The sequence below is a fragment of the Chanodichthys erythropterus genome, chromosome 22, assembly GCF_024489055.1.
Source record: "Chanodichthys erythropterus isolate Z2021 chromosome 22, ASM2448905v1, whole genome shotgun sequence".
Classification (NCBI taxonomy): Eukaryota; Metazoa; Chordata; class Actinopteri; order Cypriniformes; family Xenocyprididae; genus Chanodichthys; species Chanodichthys erythropterus.
This window is the reverse complement of record NC_090242.1, coordinates 19,777,234-19,797,152: the sequence shown is the minus strand read 5'-3', so window position 1 is coordinate 19,797,152 and position 19,919 is coordinate 19,777,234.

Sequence of the window (19,919 nt, the reverse complement as noted above, 5' to 3'; positions counted from 1 at the left end):
CTCTGAAAATAACTTAATATACATCCATTATTGCCTAAATAACTGGCAACAAAAGTGAGTACACCCTGCGTGATAACAGCTGTATGTTGTTTAACCGTGCAAAGCCACATGTCCTATTCATCATGTTCATGTTTTTGTCTGCTTGACAAGACTATACAAATTTGTGTATCTTGTATTAGAGCAGTTAAAATTTGGTACTTTGAATACAGTTCTCTCCTATAGACCACTGGAGCTTCAACATGGCACCTCATGGCAAAGAACTCTCTGAGGATTTGAGAATTAGAATTTTTGCTCTCCAAAAAGATGGCCTAGGCTATAAGAAGATTGGTAACACCCTGAAATTGAGTTACAGTACAGTGGCCAGGGTCATACAGAGATTTTCCAAGACGGGTTCCACTCGGAACAGGCCGCGCAAGCATCAATCAAATAAGTTGAGTCCTCGTGCTGTGTGTCAGGTGCAGAAACTGGCTTCAAAAAACAGACGCATGAGTGCTGCCAGCATTGCTTTAGAGGATGCAGAAGTGGGAGGTCAGCTTGTCAGTACACAGACCATACGCCGCACACTGCAACAAGTCATTTTGCATGGCCGTCATCCCAGAAGAAAGCCTCTTCTGAAGCTGGCTCACAGGAATACCTGCAAATAGTTTGCTGGAGACAACCTGTACAAGAGCATGAATTACTGTAACCATGTCCTGTGGTCTGATGAGACTAAAATAAACTTTTTTTGGCTCCAATGGTGTCCAGCATGTATGGCGACACCCTGGTGAGGAGTACCATGAAAATAATATCTTGTCTATAGTCAAGCATAGTGGTGATAGCATCATGGTCTGGGGCTGCATGAGTGCTGCTGGCACTGGGGAGCTCTGCTTCATTGAGGGAAACATGGATTCCAAGATGTACTTTGACATTCTGAAGCAGAACCTGATGCCCTTCCTATCAGAAACTGGGCTGAACGGCAGTTTTCCAACATGATAACGACCCCAAACACACCACCGAGATGACAACTGCCTTGCTGAGGAAGCTGAAGGTGAAGGCGATGGAGTGGCCAAGCATGTCTCCAGACCTGAACCCTATTGAGCACCTGTGGGGCAATGTAAAAGACTGTGTGCGTCTGCGGCTGATTATGGATTGCTCGTCAACTGAGTCTTCCTCGGTCAGAAGGAATAGGCAAATCCAATGCTGCAGTTTGAAAGTTTATTGAGAAAAATGTGTGTGTTTGTGTGTGTTTATGTGTGTTTATGTGTGGTTATCTGAAACAAAAATACAATAAAATACATATTAGTAAACATGTAAGCTATGGTTACATACAGATGCATAAAGAAATGACCCGCAGTACAACCAAAATCCACTAGAGGGAGCTCTAACACTATAAATAAACTTGCATGAATGCCATAAATCTCCAAATATAGAAAAGTGCCAAAACAGGCGAACTATACATTAAATATAATATTTGCAGTTGTTTGCAAGGCAATAACTAAAGCATATACAGTAAATGACTACTTTAGGAGCACTTATGGAATGCCGTAGCAGCATCAGCAGTATAGCAGTAGGGAATAACACAATTATAACAACTTCGCCACAACTCCGCAATAAATAAATAAATAACTCTGCAATAAACGCGTCTTTCATGCAAAGCCGTACTTACATCTTAAGAACGCACACAGCACTTCTACACACAAGACTAGCGTAGGATTAACAAAGGATGGCAATTCTCTTCACCGTGAATACTGCTTTCATAGCCCTGGACCACACGAAAGTGAAAGCGCCTAGCACAACCGCAAGCTGGCAGAACTACAAATGAACACATGCATCATGGGTAACGTAGTCTATGTCAGTGCACGGACTTTTAACAGCCGCCCCTGTATTTGCCTGGCAAATACACTCATTCAAAAGTCGACTAGTTTGAAGATGTGCCGCTTAAATCCTCAGGCACTTCAGGGAGTTCCACCAGTTTGGTTACCGGGCGAACGTAGATACTGTCTTTAACCTTCACCTCTGCAGCTCGAACAACACCATCTGTCCCTGGGAAAACCTTGGTGATGGTCCCAACAAGCCAAAGCCCTCTGGGAAGGTTGGAGTCAACGATCATCACAATTTGTCCCACAGTAGCATTATCAGTGGATTTCCTCCATTTATGTCTCAGTTGAAGCCCTGGAAGGTAGTTCTGGACAAAGCGTTTCCAGAAATGATCACCGATCACCCGGCCGTGTCCCCATCCTCCGCCGGAAAGGGCATCACGAGGGCCGTACACTGCCCGTGGCAAGGCAGCGCCACGCCGCCCCACGAGCAGCAGGCCCGGCGCGACGGGGTCCGGACCAGCCACACCAGAGGAGGCACATCCGAGTGGCCTAGAACCAAGGAGCCCCCCAACCTCCACGAGAGCTGCCAGGAGCACTTCCTCCGCCACAACCCGGTCCCTCAGGACGCCCTGCAGGGCTGACCCAACGGAACGGATTTCCCCCTCCCAAGCCCCCCCAAAATGAGGAGAGTATGGCGGGCCGAAGTGAAAGCTGACAGTCTGCCTAGCTAGCTGTTGCTGCAACTCTGGTGCCATGCCCTCAAAAGCGCTCTGTAGTTCTTTATGGCCGCCCCTGAAATTGGTGCCCCGGTCAGACCACAGCTCATATGGCTTCCCCCGACGTGCAATGAATCTGCGTAATGACATTAAGAAAGAGTCAGTATCAAGGCTAGAGATGAGTTCTAAGTGGACGCATCTAGTGGTGAGGCATTTGTAGATGATTCCCCAGCGTTTCTCTCTCCTACGCCCAATCTTAATCAGGTATGGTCCAAAACAGTCCATGCCTGTAGACCAGAAGGGTGGTTTGTAGAGTCTCAGCCGAGATGAAGGAAGGTCAGCCATCTTTGGTGTAGAGGGTGAGGCGCGCCATCTCCTGCAGTCCACACACCGGTACTGATGTTTCTTAATGGCCTGGCGACCTCTGAGGATCCAGTAGGTGCGCCGTAACTCTGCATAGAGTCTCTCTGCACCAGGATGAAACAGCTGAACATCATAATGCTTTATGATAAGCTGAGTCAGAGGGTGATCGGGGGATAACACAACTGGGTGGATGCTGTCAGGGTCTACATCTGTAGCTTGACGCAGGCGGCCTCCCACTCTGACTAGTCCACTGAGGCTATCATACTCAGGGGAAAGTGCACTGAGACGACTACTCGGGCGAACAGGATTACCTGCTTGTAATGCTTGGACCTCCTCTGTGAAGCTATCCTTCTGCGCAGACCGAAGCAGCTGGGTCCCCGCCTCCAGGCGCCCACCCGCAGCGCAGGAGGCGGCAGCCGCCCCCCGCAGGGACCGACGAGCGGCCAGAATCAAATCATCCAAAGATGTGCACTGCGCTGGATCCGGCAGACCCGGCGACACACCTGCAAGGCCACAGAAGGCGGTCCCCCCGAGCCCCCCACCTCCACACTCCGAGAACCCCGTCGGGGGCCCCGGCCAGGCGCCAGGAGTCCGCGCAAGAAAGCGTGGGCCCCGCGACCATCGGCCGGAGACCGCGAGCTCCGACAGCGACCTCCCTCCCGTGATGTCACCGGCCGGACCGCCATCAGAGCCCACACACCCCCACTGCTCCGGAGAGGCCAGCCCCTGCATCCCACAGATCCGAGTCCCCACAAAAACCCTGCACCTGCAGGAGCCGGACTGGATCCACCGAAGCACTGCAGTGGAATCTGTCCACAAGCAGACCGAACGAAGGGGCAGCGAGAGCCCAGCCTGGAGCACCCTGGCCAGCCGGGCCCCAGTGAGCGCAGCACACAACTCCAGTCGGGGCACCGACACCCGCCTGCGGGGCGCTACTCTGGAGCGTGCCATGATGAATGAAGTGGAGATGTGAGCCTGCTGTTCTGTGACTCTGAGATAAGCCACAGCTCCATACACCTTCTCTGAGGCGTCACAGAAGATGTGAGCCTCATATGTCGTACTGTTGCTGTTGTGAGGAGGAGCATAACATCGGGGAATGGTGACATACTCGAGATAATACAATTCCTTTTCCCATTCGAGCCAGGACTGAAGCAGGTTTCCTTCTATGGGCTCATCCCATCCTCTCTCTGTGCTCCACAAGGCCTGCACAATGAGCTTTGCTCTTGTAGTGTAGGGGCAGATATAACCCAATGGGTCATACTGACTGGCCAATACTTTGTAAACATTGCGCAGCGTCACAGTTGTGTAGGTTACAGGGCGGTGCTTGTATCCCAGGATGTCCGTAGTGCAGTGCCAACTGAGACCCAGTGTTGACTCCTGAGGATCAAGACTTTTAAGATTTAGCCACAGTTCACAGCTATCTGATCTGGCCGTACCTGGCAGATGAGCGACCACCTCAGGGATGTTGCTAGCCCACTGGCGTATCTCAAATCCACCTTGAATAAGCAGCTCTCTCATTCTGTCAATGAGCAGTCTGGCCTCTTGTGGGTCAAAAAGGGACTGCAGGCAGTTGTCCACGTAGAAAGCTGTGTGGACAGAGTCATAGATGTCTTTGTAGGTATCACTGTGCTCCCTTACGTGGCTCTGAAGGGCAAAGGTAGCACAGCAGGGACTACACGTTGTCCCAAAGGGCAGGACTCTCCACTCATATACATCTGGAGGCCTCTCAGTTTCACAGTCTCTCCATAAGAACCGCAGCAGGGGGCAGTCTTCAGGGAGCAGGCGGATCTGGTGAAACATGGCTTTTATATCTCCGCTCACTGCTACCGGATACTGGCGGAAACGCAGGAGGACACCCAGCAGTGTGGGCCCAAGGGGAGGTCCTGGCAGGAGGTAGTGGTTAAGAACAGTCCCCTGGAACTCAAAGGAGCAGTTAAAGACTACCCGAGCTTTATTGTTATGATGTACAAGGTGGTGTGGTACATACCAAGATTCAGCAGAGCTATGAATCTCTTCGGGAGTCAGCTTTACCACATAACCAGAATCTATCAACCTCTTGATCTCCTGGTTGTATTTGAGAGCCAGGTCAGGATTCTTAGCTAGCTTACGCTCAGTGGACCTCAGAAGACCTTTAACTACTTCAGAGGAGGCATGCATTTGTGGGAAGTCCTCCTTCCTGAGCAGGGGGTGGCATATCGCTCTACACCATCCACAGGTACTCTGATGGTCTTGGCCTCTAACATGGCTATGGCTTCTCTGTCCTCCTTTGAGCGGGTGACCTCCTTCCCAGGTCTATAGAGGGGAGCATCTAGTTGCCACAGACGCTGTACATCCTGTTGAAGGGCAATGGCAGGAGAAAGGCATGATATGTTTAGGCAGTGCACCTCCCCCTGCTGTGTAGGCATACTGCAGCTCGGTCCCTGGATGGCCCATCCGAGCTTGGTGCAGACGGCGACAGGTCCTTGGGCTGAGCCTCGCAGGATAGAACGTACAGGAGTTATGAGGTGAGCATTGTCAGAGCCGATTAACACAAGAGGCTGTATCTGATTGAATCCTTCAAGTTGCACTCGCTGTAGGTGATGATACTTCTCCTTTAAGAGCTCCACTGGACATGACTGTTCAGCTAGGCTGAGCTGTTGGGCGGTAAAGGCACGTGTTATCTTGTAACGTATTTTCGGCTTGGCCTTTGGGGACACCTGGAAAGAGACATATCCTCCTTTAATATGGATCACATCTTGACGAATAGTACGCAAAGACAGAGTTTCCTCCTCCTGGATTAAGCCTAACGACTTGACAGCAGCAGGGAGTATAATGGTTTTCTCTGAGCCATCGTCAAGAAGAGCATATGTGTCCACAGATTTACTTTGATGGTGTAACTGGATGGGTACAACCTTAAGCATTACACGGCTAGAGTGACTGATAGGAGCCAAAAACACTCGGCTGGTGCTCACTGTTAGGATGTTCGGGTCCCTCCTCTTCACTTCAGCCAGGTCATGAAGCACTAATAAGTGCTGTTCTCCACAGGTGCTGCACATCTTCTTAAGAGTACACTGTTCTGGGGTATGTTTTCGGCCACAGCGCCAACATCTGGATTTTTCCTTTATCCAAGAAGTTACAGCTTTGAGGTCTAGCTTCTTAAAATCTACACAGCCACTGAGGTAATGCTCTGTTCCTTCACAGTATGGGCAGTATGGCTTAAACTGCTTCTTCTTAGAGGAGGGGAAAGGGTTAGTAATATGCGCCTTAGTGTCTATCTTCGGCTGTGTTTGAGCAGGATCTGAGCCATAATAGATGGATGTAGACTTACTCTGTACCCTGGACCCTGCAGAGGCTCTGATACTGCCCCTCTCTGGGCGTGGTCTGTCTGAGGGCTGTGGCTGAATGGCTTGCCGTGATAACTGTAAGACTTGGGACTTGCGCTCGAGCCACTCTGAGAAGTCGTACATATTATAGGTGCAACTGCTGCCAGTGCGTATGATACCACGTGTGATGCAGTGCTCGATGAAACTGTCTCTGTAGCTAGGCGGAAGCTTAGTGAGTAACCTGTCCACGTGTGAACCACACTGGAGCTCACTAGCAGCTACATCGTCCATAGTACTGAGGAGGCCCACTAGGCTGGACACCGCTAGGGAGAAATCTTCAAAGGCTTGAGGATCACCTGCCTTAATAGGAGAGCAATTAAGTATAGCACTCAGTTCACTCTGGACTAATTGCCTGGGTTGTCCATATCTCTGCTCTAAAGCTCTCATTGCGCTAGTGTAGGGAGTGCGATCGTGAATATAGCGTCTGGCCACTTGTAGCGCACATGGGTGCTCTAGCTGGTCTATCAGAATGTGGTATTTATACTCCTCTGTGAGATGAGCATGTGGCCCAAGTAGGCTGTCCAGTCCTTTCTTCAGTAATACAAAGTCACACTCTCTGCCTGATTTGAATGTCACCAGTCTAGGCTTCGGGATGCCATATGAGGATGCTAAGATCATCTCCATCAGGTTTGGCTGGGTGGCTTCAGCTGCAGGAGGTACTCAAGTCTTGTGCAGTATATGCAGCAGGCAGTGAAGGGTAGGCAGGCAGAGACTGATGGATAAGCAGCAGAATAGTAGCGGGCTGAATCAGGAGGTGGAGCAGCATAAAACTGGCTATAAGTCTGCGGCACTGATATCCCCGGTGGTGGCTGATACAATGACGCTGAGACTGCAGGGAAGTCATGGGATCGTGCAGAGAGTACCTGGGTGGAGCTATCTGGAGGTTGCGGGTGTTGGTACTTCTGACTGTATAGGGGCTCAGCCTGATGTGGTTCAAGCCTCTGTACCGATTGGGCTGCTTGAATGACAGGTTGTGGAGCCAGCTGAATCCCTGGATGGGCCACAGGAATTCTCAGCTGGGAAACAGGCTGTGGCATGGGCCAAGGGGCCGACTGACCCGTGGGCTGAAATCCAGTATTCACACTGGGCTGCAGTAATGGCGGTGTCACTGGCGGTTGCTGAAGCACAGGTTGAGGTACTAGCACTGCGCCTAGCTGTTGTTCAGGTCGAGCTACAGGGTTAGAGGACAGCGGCACTGTCTGAGTATTTGATGTATGTTGAATAATAGAACTTAAAGGTAGTGAAACTGATTTTGGTGCTGGGTGGAGAACGGGATTTGCATTTTGCAGTGGTGAAGATGCAATAGGTTCTACTGGCCTTATCAGATTCACAGGCGTTCTAATGTCCTGCCTCTCTGCTGGTGCCAGGGTGTGTAGCTGATCAGTAGTATGGATGCTGCTCATGGCCACACTGCTATGCTGTGGTGTTTGAAGTAGAGCAGGAAGCGAAACAGCTCTATCTTGCTGTTGAGCGTCACTCTGAGTAGGGGAGAGGACTGCATGAATTGCATGCTCGCTCCAGTTGTTCCACACGCTTGGTTAGTGCACCACTGGTCTCCTTCATAGTGATTTGCATCTCATTCATTGTTTTTCAGTACACTGCCCCAAGCTGCCTCCATTCTCTTCCATTTGTTCTTCTTCTTATCAGATTCCTCGGAACTGCTGCTGCTTGAAGACTCTGTCTCCTCTGGATCAGGTAGGTCATGCTCATATTCTGCTAGATGTCCCGGAAGCTTTCTGCTCCTTCTTGGACGGGAACTATGCTTTGGACTCTTCTCCTGAGGAACTTCATCTTGTGGAGTTGCCATCTTGTTGACTCAGCCAATAAACATCCGGCTCGAAGGACCACTTGTAAAAGACTGTGTGCGTCTGCGGCTGATTATGGATTGCTCGTCAACTGAGTCTTCCTCGGTCAGAAGGAATAGGCAAATCCAATGCTGCAGTTTGAAAGTTTATTGAGAAAAATGTGTGTGTTTGTGTGTGTTTATGTGTGTTTATGTGTGGTTATCTGAAACAAAAATACAATAAAATACATATTAGTAAACATGTAAGCTATGGTTACATACAGATGCATAAAGAAATGACCCGCAGTACAACCAAAATCCACTAGAGGGAGCTCTAACACTATAAATAAACTTGCATGAATGCCATAAATCTCCAAATATAGAAAAGTGCCAAAACAGGCGAACTATACATTAAATATAATATTTGCAGTTGTTTGCAAGGCAATAACTAAAGCATATACAGTAAATGACTACTTTAGGAGCACTTATGGAATGCCGTAGCAGCATCAGCAGTATAGCAGTAGGGAATAACACAATTATAACAACTTCGCCACAACTCCGCAATAAATAAATAAATAACTCTGCAATAAACGCGTCTTTCATGCAAAGCCGTACTTACATCTTAAGAACGCACACAGCACTTCTACACACAAGACTAGCGTAGGATTAACAAAGGATGGCAATTCTCTTCACCGTGAATACTGCTTTCATAGCCCTGGACCACACGAAAGTGAAAGCGCCTAGCACAACCGCAAGCTGGCAGAACTACAAATGAACACATGCATCATGGGTAACGTAGTCTATGTCAGTGCACGGACTTTTAACAGGCAACCTCAAGCGGAAGGTGGAGAAGTGCCATGTGTCTAACATCCAGCAGCTCCGTGATGTCAATATGGAGGAGTGGAAGAGGATCCCAGCAATAACATGTGCAGCTCTGGTGAATTCCATGCTCAGGAGGATTAAGGCAGTGCTAGATATCAATGGGTGCTCACACAAAATATTGACACTTTAGACACAGTTTTGACATGTTCACGTAGGGTGTACTCACTTTTGTTGCCAGTTTTTTAGACAATAATGGCTAATAATGGTTATTTTTAGAGGACAGTAAATCTGTACTGCTATACAAGCAACACATTGACTACTCTAAAATATATCCAATTTTCATTTCTATAGTATTGTCCCTTGAGAGCATATAATAAATGGTTGCTGAAATGTGATGGGCGTACTCACTTTTGTGAGATACTGTCAATAGTTTCTAATGAAGAGCCTGGTTTAAGCAAACTTGCAGGATGTTTTAATGGTGCAAAGACCTCTTATATGTCAAAAAATCAAGGCAAATTTTATTTTTCATGTCATGAACCCTTTAGAATCTAACTAAGAATGCACAAGATACTGGTACCATATCAGTTTCTAGAGATGTTTTAATTAATCAGTAACTATTTATATTGTATATTTAATTGTACATGGCCATTGCCCCTATTTTTACATAAGTACCTGTATTATCTTTGCAGTCATCTAAAACTCTCACTATTCATCTAAGTAAATCATTAACATCCAAAACAATAAATAAAACTGTTAAATACAATCTTTCACGAATCTTAAAAAGAAATTCCATTTTTCATATTGTACATTATAATAATGCCTAAATTCACAAACAATTGATTTTAGTTTTTTCAGTTTAAGTTATAATTTATTTATTACAATAATAATAATAATTATCGACATCTGTACCAGCCAGAATTTTATTTTCGGTGCACCTCAAAATCTAACTTGAAGTACAGTATTCTTTATTTCAGACACTACTCAGGCAAATATCGGCCTATGTTCTGAAACTATCACTCCTAAGTTATATTGGCATTCACATTTGAACACACAATTGGTATTAACAACACGCATCAAGCAGGAACTTATACAGCAGGAGATGATGCTTCCTGCCCTGGTCTAACTTCTGAGACAGGGATCTGGAATGAAGTGGACCTCCTGCAAATGACCCCAACGGTCGATGCAATGGAGAGGAAAATACAGTTACTGTAAGCAAGGAGCATGGCCCTGCTAAAAGATCACTGTCTGAGTGTAATTATATTAGGGGATATGGCAACCCAAGCCAGGTCCCAACCCTTTTGATAAAACTATCTGGCAACATCCTTAAAGAAAAACACTCCTACTTTACTCCTTTCACTCATCTAAATTCTCTTCTGAAATATACTTTGGCTCAGCTAATTAAGTAGATGCTTCTCTCTCCGGACTGTTATTATTCTGTATTAATTATCTGCTTTTGTCACTATACTCATGACTGTTATTATCATGAAACCAATTACACTACAGCCAGCCTGCCTTTCTCTGCAGGACAGGCATTGCCATAGAGATGGGGTGGGCGGTTCTTAAGCGTGAGACTTCCTCTAGAGACAGAAGGTCATTCCTCACCAGAGGTTCACTCTCCGCGCTGTCCGTCAGAGATGGTCGCCTGGCAACCAGCCACAGGACTCGCACTGCAACGACTACTATCACGGAATATTTGTCTGGTTCACCACTATCACAACTGAAGCTAATAAATGAAGAGGTGTGATCATTTAGAAACTGAACCAATGCCAACCTTGGCAGACTTGAATTTCCCTTCTCTCCTTTAAATGCTCGTTAAATTAAAGTGCAGGTTTGCAATAAAAAAGCACAGAAAATCTGACATTTACTACAAAAGATTGTTTAAATGAACATACTCCCAATGCAACACACAAACCCACTATATTGGAAAATATGCAATATTACAAGTGTGTATCAGGTTTATGCTTTAGGAAGGTAAATAATGGCACAAATACCAGTAAACTGACTAGCACAAACCTTAGTAAATCACCTTTTGATTCATCCCATTTAAAACTGAAACTCCTACAAATGCATATGTAATAAGGTTGAGAAAAAATAACCTGGTCCATGCCTTTCCATCGCTAATTTTTCACTGTGTCTTTAGTAAATCTTGACAGTAGTTTTTAAATGACAAAGAGGGCATAAGCCGTTAGTAAATCTGGCCCTTAGTGTGTTTTAGTTTGGTTCTCCCTGTGTTCTTGATCCTTGTTTGTTTTTATAGTTACTGATTACTTTCACCTGTCGTTCATTTAGTTACCTCATTACTCTCTATGTATTTAAACCCTTACATGAGTTCACACTAAAGGTTATGCATATTTGGTGTGCTGTTTGAGGGGAGGGCTTCAAGCTCGGAATTTGGCCCGAACCCAGATTACTCCCTCCCCATCCCAGGCTGGGATAGGAATAGTTAGGAGTGAGGAGATGGGGTGGTGGAGGGATGCTAGAAAACTGTTGTGGGACAGAGGTACATCTGCTGTATATATACCTCCTATAGTGCTAATTGAGTTGATTAACTGAACGTGCTCCTCTCTTGCAAACCTGGTTGATTATCTGAACGTGCTCCTCTCGAACTTTAATAATAACTAATAATAAAACATAATTCGTTTCCCCAGTTCTTGGTTCTTGGCCATGGCATGGGGATTATCTAGCTCCACCTCGGGCCGTCAACCAGTCAGCTTTGCCCTGGCTCCTTGCTCCACCTGGGACCAGCGTCCCTTCGACTCCACCGAACTCCCTCGTCCCACCGGCTCCACCTGGGTCAGTCATCACAGTACCTTCGCCACAGACTTCCGGGCTGTCTGCTGCGCTCCACCCCTCCACCCCTACATCTTCGTCAGGCTCCTCCATCTCTCAGGCTCCACCACCATCCTCATTCAGAGTCTCCTGGTCCATCAACGTCGCCGGGTCTCTCTGTTCATCGGACACCACAGGTCACTTTTCTCCTGGCTGCCTCCCGTTTCACATGGAACTCTTGTCAACTGTCTGCTCCTCCAAAATCCTAAAAATACCTATGAGGAAGGGTAACTATACCCACTAGAGGAAACTAGAAATGGCTGCAATAAAAAGCTGTGCTATTGTCTCAGCCCGGAACAGAGAGTGTCCAAATAAAGAAAGGTATCGCATTAATGGGGAGGGTACCCTCCATGATAGTCCCTGTAGTATGGGGATCATCTCGAGCTCTCCTGTGGAAGCAGAAGACCTACTTACAGACCCCAAGTGGGGGAGGCTGTTTCTTCTTTGCTATTTATACAAGGGAGCTGTCTACTTAGTAACCCATTTAGGGGAGGCAGCAACAGCCCAGTGAGTAAGCTAAAGTTTGTATCCTAGGGAAACTGCCTATGAAGTAAATAAATAAATAAATATTTAAAAAACTCCACAAGGGTGGCAGTTCCCTCCAAATAAATGAAGGAGCCTCCTGCTTAAGGGACCCCAGCTCTGGGGGAGGTAGCTATGACTTCATTGCCACAAGAAGGCTGCGTACTAAAAAGACCCTGATAAGGAGAGGCGGAGAGGCAGCTGCAACCTTGAAATTTAAGACAAAAGAACTTGATGACATCTAATACGGGTGCTCGTTTATAATCCTGTTCATACCAGTAGTGACTTCACGAACTGTCATCGGCCAGTGATATTGTAAAACACATGCTTCATTGTTAAACACATGCTCGTCGAATCAACACTGTAAGGCCCACCTCAGACCCCCATCATTTTTAAATTTACAAAAACATTTGCATTCTAGTGTTATTACTTTGTAACCCCATTGTTTTTTAAAAAAGAAATTCAAAGTGCCATACCAAACAAGACCACAGGGAGATGCCAGAGAACTGCATTTAGATACTATACGGATCCATTCAAAATTAATAAACAAACCAAAATACAAACGAAAAATCAAATCTGAAGGCGGGTCGATGTCATCAGTGAACAGTTCCTCTGTCAGAACAAGCAAACGTGGAGCGTCTGATGTCCATGTGTACATAAAGCTGATCCTCACGAATTTCTCCAAAACACGCTTGTTTGGCAAGCATCCGTTATAAAACACTTACTGTAGTACATTAATTTCGACAACTATGCCCCTGCTTTGTGTTCATGCAAAAATACAATGTTATCGCGATCAGTGAGCCAAGAGCGTACATGCACGGTTGTTTACTCATCAATAATTTTTACTCGCACACGCCTAATGTATGACTGCTGTATGCCACTGTAATCGTCTTTACCTTAATTACAATCATCATCCATCAAAAGCTTTTTAGCAACACTGGTTTTCTTTTTCCAACTGAGCGAGTTAGTTTGTGTATCCTATGTTCATGAAGCAGTTGGATGTTTTGAGTCTGTATTTAACAGCAGTACGATGAGAAATGGCCCGGGCTGATCCGAAACAATCGCAGAATATGTACAAGAGAGGTGGTTCTTTGTTTTAAATGTATTTTTTAATTTATTTAATGTAACGTATTAATAATAAAATTAATGAATTATATTCATATATTTAAATTAATTATAAGTTTTCTCGCGGCACCCCTGGAGGATCACTGAGGCCCCCTAGTGGGCCGTGGCCCACAGGTTGAAAATGAGCAGTGGTTCTCAAACCATTCCTGGGGACCCCCCACCACTGCACATTTTGCATGTCACCCTCATCTAACACACCTGATTCAAGTCATCAGCTAATTAGTAGAGACTGCAAGAGTTGAATTGGGTGTGTTAGATGAGGGAGACATGCAAAATGTGCAGTGGTGGGGGGTCACCAGGACAGGTTTGAGAACCACTGCTCTAGAGGATGCAGTGTAAGTTGCCATTTAGTGGGTAATCTTGACACCACCCGAAGCTCTCCTTTGAGAGATCACACAGAACTTTTCAATTAATCTATTAATATAGTTCAAATGGAATGATTTAACAAAATTTATTCAAGTTCAGTTCACTGAAAAATAAGGGTGCAACAGTGAACAGCCCTCTGGAGGGGAAATTATCAGGAGACGTCTTCTTCAGCATTACAAGGAAGAAAGTCATACTGCTTTGGAATAATATGAGGGTGAGTAAGTATGACAAACTTTTTCATTTTCAGGTGAACCATCCCCTTAAAAACTTTTTTGCTTCATTGAAACGCTTAATTTCCAGGGCTGCATTTCCCAAAAGCATTGTGAGCCTAAGTTGATCATAGAACAATTGCCACCAATGGTCTCTATGATCAATTTAGGCTTACAGTGCTTTTAGGAGACGCAGCCCAGTACAGTTCTAAAGTGTGTTCTAAAACAGGGTAAACTTTCTCTGCGGTGCTCAAGCTCAGTTAAATTTGTGCATGTCACTTCCCATCTCCATTCAGCGGGACGAAATTGATCTGTTGCAACTGAGGCTTGTAACAAAAGCCATTATTATGGTCTGTCAGTTTTCCATTACCAATCTGTCTTCGCTCACCAGTGGGCTTGTTGCCAGGGCAACAGCTCCAGCATCACATCACTTGTACAATTCAGGCACTTCATATGCATTTTGCCTTATAGAAAAAAACTGTTGCTTTCACTCATTAAACATTTAGTCAGGGCAGAGGAGCTTCAGACAACATGATAAGATCCAAAAGTGTGATTATTTCCAAAAGCTGGATGAATAAGCAACAAAAACATCCCAAACTGACTTACCAGGGATTGATGCAGCCGTTTCTGCTGTTTGAGAGTGGCTAGCTCTAGTTTAAGAGCTCTGTTCTTGTCCTCTAGGAGGTGGCAGTGATTTACATGGTGGGCTCTGTGAGAGGCCAGTTGCAACGGCTGGACCTCCTGCTTCAGCTGCAGGGGAAAATGACAGACAGGGCAGTGACTTACCAAGAAAACACTGGGGGTGAACAGAGTGGCCATAATTCTGCATGTTCAAGGTGAAGTGTTGTAAAGATGAAAATCAACAACGAAAGACTTTTGCTTTCTATTTCCAAACCCCTCCAAAGGGCCATTTGGAATTCCTAAATGCAGAAAGAGTTGCTGATAGTGATTAAGGCCTGTAGGCCAAGATGTGTGTAAATTGAGGGTCTGCTAATTAACCCTTTTTACATTTCCGGGTTTCTCAGAAGCTGAAGTTGTCATAGTTGGGTACTTCTATAGCGGCTAATGAGAGGCTACATTAAATATATTTTTTTGTGTTCACATTTGCTCAAATAGCAAAAGAAAAACTCCACAATAGTGTTTTCACAACTTTCAAAGAGGAAAAAAATCAACAATGTTGATCAAACATGGCTTATCATTTGAAAGTAGTACCTTAAAGGAATAGTTCACTTTTAAATAAACTTTTCCTGATAATTTACTCACCCACATGTCATCCAAGATGTTCATGTCTTTCTTTCTTCAGTCGAAAAGAAATGAAAGTTTTTGATGAAAACATTCCAGGATTTTTCTCCTTATAGTGGACTTGAATGGGCACCAAACGATTGAAGGTCAAAATTAGTTTCACTGCAGCTTCAAATTGTTCTACATTATCCCAGATGAGAAATAAGGGTCTTATCTAGTGAAACCATCGCTCATTTTCTAAAAAAAAAATGGAAAATTTTAAAGTTTTAACCTTAAATGCTCATCTTGAACTAGGATGACATCTTGGATGACATGGGGGTGAGTAAATTATCAGGAAAAGTTTATTTAAAAGTGAACTAATCCTTTAAGGATAGCCACTTTACATGGCTGCTTGCTCTAATGTTAACCTAAATATTGTAAAAGATTTCGATTAATCAGAATATGATTTAAGTGTAATATAGCCATTTTTATTCTACTATTATAATCATGGATCTGACTATGTGAGTCTCTGTAGAGGCCTGTAAGAGAATGGAATGTGCTTGGATGGAATGGGTTTGCATATGTTGGAGCTTCTCACTATGACAGTAGATATATGGTATAAATGGTAAGCTGTGCATCTTGTTCTGTCATTAAAGAGTATTTGTAGGATGAGTGGGGGCCTTAAATATAAATAAGTTGGGGTCTCTCATTCCACTGTTTAAAATAGATAGAATTTGCAAACAAAACATGGTAGAATTGATAAAAAATAATGGGGCAGAGTTTGAAAATGGATAAGATGTATTGATCCCACCTGGGTGGAGAGCTATAGGGTCACTCTGTGTAAAATCAACCACATTTTGGAAACTTCCCTGGCTCAAATTTTTGAGTTTGTTTATATTTTTGCTGCAGAAAGACAAACATAAATAGTGATTAAAGCCAAAATATTAAATGTCACAGATGGATATTTACTGAGTAATCCGCTATTTTGTAGAGGGGGGTCAAAAATACATTGAAAATGGTTCATGCACATTAATTTGATCTCAAAAGTGTATTTTGAATGTATAAGAATGTATATTTGAATCAGTTTTAGGGATATTTGGAAGAAATGATTGTGAGCCTGGCTGGTAACCCAAAGGCTGCTGTTACATGTGGTTGTAGGGACAAGCACAACGATGATGAAGATGACGAATATAACAATACTTTAATTCCAAACAGAGAGAGACAGCATACACACGTGTTGATACAAACGAGAACGGACGATGAGTGAGGGCAAACACAGGGTATAAATACAAGAGACTAACAAAGGAACTAAACAAGGTGATGGGATAATGAACGAGACACAGGTGGATCAAATGAACTAATCAGACAGACTGGGGAAAAGCTAGGTCACAGGACACAGTACATGTAACATATCGCCCCCCTCCGGGTAGGCGCGGCCTCGCGCCGTATGGAGTCCAACAAAGGAGGGGGGGTGGGGGCTCTGGAGGAGGGCGAAGGTCAAAGGAAAAAAATAAACAAAAGTCCATAGAAAACCAAAATAGTCCAAGGGGGAGTGGAGGGTGGGAGGAGCCAAGGGGAAGCCTGGAGCAGGAGGAGCCAGATGTTGGTCCAGAGACCAACCATGAAGAGACCCCAGGGTGGAGTCGAGGACAGGAAAAACCATCGTGGGGAGATGAGAGGCGCCACCCTGGGGATGGCCGATGGAGAAGCCACCGATGATAGTGATCCAGGTGGAGTTGGAATGCCGGAGAGCCCAAACGACACTGCTGGATCTGGAGACCGAGCTGGAGCCGGGACGACGAGCATCCGAGGCGGAATCTGGGAACCTGAAGACTGTGATGGGGGCGGTGCGACCGAGGACGAAGGAGGAGACGGGGGGAAGGAGGAGCCAGGCGAAACCGTAGGTGCAGGCTGGACGACGTCTGACCAAGTCGGAGCCTGTGGGACGAGGGAGCCCGGTGGAGTCTTGAGGCTAAGGGTATCCGGTGGAGCCGAGGGAGGGAGGAGCCACGGCGAAGGCGAAGCGTTGACAGGCCGCGGTGGAGTGTTGGACTCGAAGGCTGGAGGCGGAGCCAGGAGAACCTCAGTCCACGGTGACACTGGTGGCCTGAAGCATCGAGTCGGATCCATGCGTTTACGTGATGGAGTTGATGAGAGGCTCAAGGGTACCAGGGGAGGCAGAGATGAGATGGTTTGAGGAGGCGGGAGAGGGAGGTTGGGAGGGAACACAGGGCTGGACAGAACCAGCAGGGGCACGGACAGTTCTGAGCTGGACGGGACCAGCGGGGACACACACAGTTCTGAGCTGGACGGGACCAGCGGGGACACAAGACAAGGGAAATTTACCTCCTCAAACACATCCAATAAATCCAGAAAGACTTCTGTAGACATGATGATGCCATCCACCGTGGTGATGTTGTGGTTGGGGCTCTCTTCCCAGCCCTCGAACTCCACTAACACTCCCTCGACAGCACACGATGTAACGGGCTCACACACCTGGTCAGACACACCTAGCGGTTCACACCCCGGGGTGACGACTCCTTCCGTCCTCTCTTCAGGTTCGGTCTCGTTCGTCCCAGCAGGTTGATCTCCGCGGTCTGTGGTGGGCTCTCGTTTCTCCATCGTGCACGTCGATGGCGGATGGTTGGTCTCTGGATGTGGAGTGGTGCTGGTGTCGTCCTCAGCAGGGCCGATGGTGAACGGAGAGTTGTTGTTTACCAGCACCCACTCCACGTATGCGGCGAAATCCTCAGTTGGACCGCCCGCTGGAATGCGTGCCTTGGACCGCTCGCTCAGGCCAGTACGATAGTAAATACAGAGCGAGCGGTCCGGGATGTGAGTCAGGCATGCAAGCTGGAGAAAGTCACTGGTGTGCTGTTCCAGCGAGCGGTCTCCCTGCTCCAGGCAGAGGAGCTGGACTGCGGGTAGAGCCATGAAGGGAAAAAAAAAAAAAAAACTGAAGTAAAACGCCGCAAAAGAAAAAACTGTTTTGGTCCGTTCTTCTGTTACGTGTGGTTGTAGGGACAAGCACAACGACGATGAAGATGACGAATATAACAATACTTTAATTCCAAACAGAGAGAGACAGCATACACACATGTTGATACAAACGAGAACGGACGATGAGTGAGGGCAAACACAGGGTATAAATACAAGAGACTAACAAAGGAACTAAACAAGGTAATGGGATAATGAACGAGACACAGGTGGATCAAATGAACTAATCAGACAGACTGGGGAAAAACTAGTGCTGCGTTCCAATTCGCCTACTTATACTACGCCCTAAAAGTATGTACTCTTTCTGTGAACAAAAAGTACTTACTTTTGAGTGTGTAGTAAAAGAGTAGACAAGCTTTGGGACATACTAACACGTCATACAATCGCGTCTTTTCTCTCTGTCGCATCCTGTCACCGTAAACTGGCCTGTCAATCATCTTACATCCTCCACATTTCATTTAGCTAATTTCCTACCGTATCGGAGTGAAATGCAGCACGTTGATCTGCAGTCGCGAGTCTTTCATGTGGAGATCTCTCCTCATATTAATGCATAAAGATGCATTTAAAAGTTAATGGCCAATCAGATCTTCATAAAAGTCCACATTGGTATTTGCAGATGAAAAATAACACGGGTAACATTAAATATATATTTTCTATCAGGTTAAACTGATTATTAGTCACTCAAATCTCTCAGCGTCAATTGCATATATCCGCCATGTTTTGTAGTTTTTTAACACTTTTTACTCGTGTTTGTAGTTCTGAACTGAATCCTCGTCCAATGCGCAATGGGTTGTGGGCAATATTAGCCTCTATAGTGTGCACGGATCCACACTTCGAAAATCTACCGGAAATAGTAGACCATCCTGGGACTTTTGGCATACTCTTTTCAACATACTATGCTTTGGGACACACTTATTTTAATCTCACATACTATTTAGGATGGATAGTATGGACATTGGAACGCAGGGCAAGTCACAGGACACAGTACATGTAACAGTTGCTGGTTCAATTCTAGCACCAGGAAATAACTGAGGTGTCAGCATAATGACTTCCCACTGCTCCGGGTGTGTATCACGGTTTGCAGTGGGTGTGTGTTCACTACTCACTACTCTGCTCCTAATGTAACAATATAGGGACATACATAACCATATAGGGCCTTAAAAATAAAGATTCCAAAAGAAATGTTTATTAAGAATGAGAATCTAGCAGGATATTAAGATATTTTGAATACTTTTAGAATAACATACATGCAAACTTTGGAAAAATAATACTTATGGCACTTAGACAGTTATGTTCTATGCAAATGAGCTGATTAAAAAGCTGAAAAAAGAGATATAGTTCTAGTTTTAATAATATTTGTTCTTAAGATATTCCAATTTAAAAGTAAATTTAACAATTAAAAAGTATCAGCTGTATACAAAGTGACCCACATTTGGTTTTTGACCACTGAAAATGTGTACATTAAGACCTCAATATCATATCAATATCTTTAAATGAAGATACTAAAAGTAAAGTTTGATAAGAATCAGAATCTAAAAGGATATTAAGATATCTTTAATACTTCTTGAGTTACAGGGATTCAAACTTGAGGCAAAAAAAAAAAAAAAACCATAAGAAGTGCTTTTTCCCCATTTTTGAACTGTCACTGTTGGCATATAATGAAACAAAGATTGCTAAAGTCAACCGTTTTTACTAATAGACCTACCAATCTCTGTTTAAAATAACATAATGATGCTGCCATCTTTCTAAAGTCGTTTTTTCACCTCTCTAATTTGGCTTCAAGTCTCAGATGAAAATGGTCATTT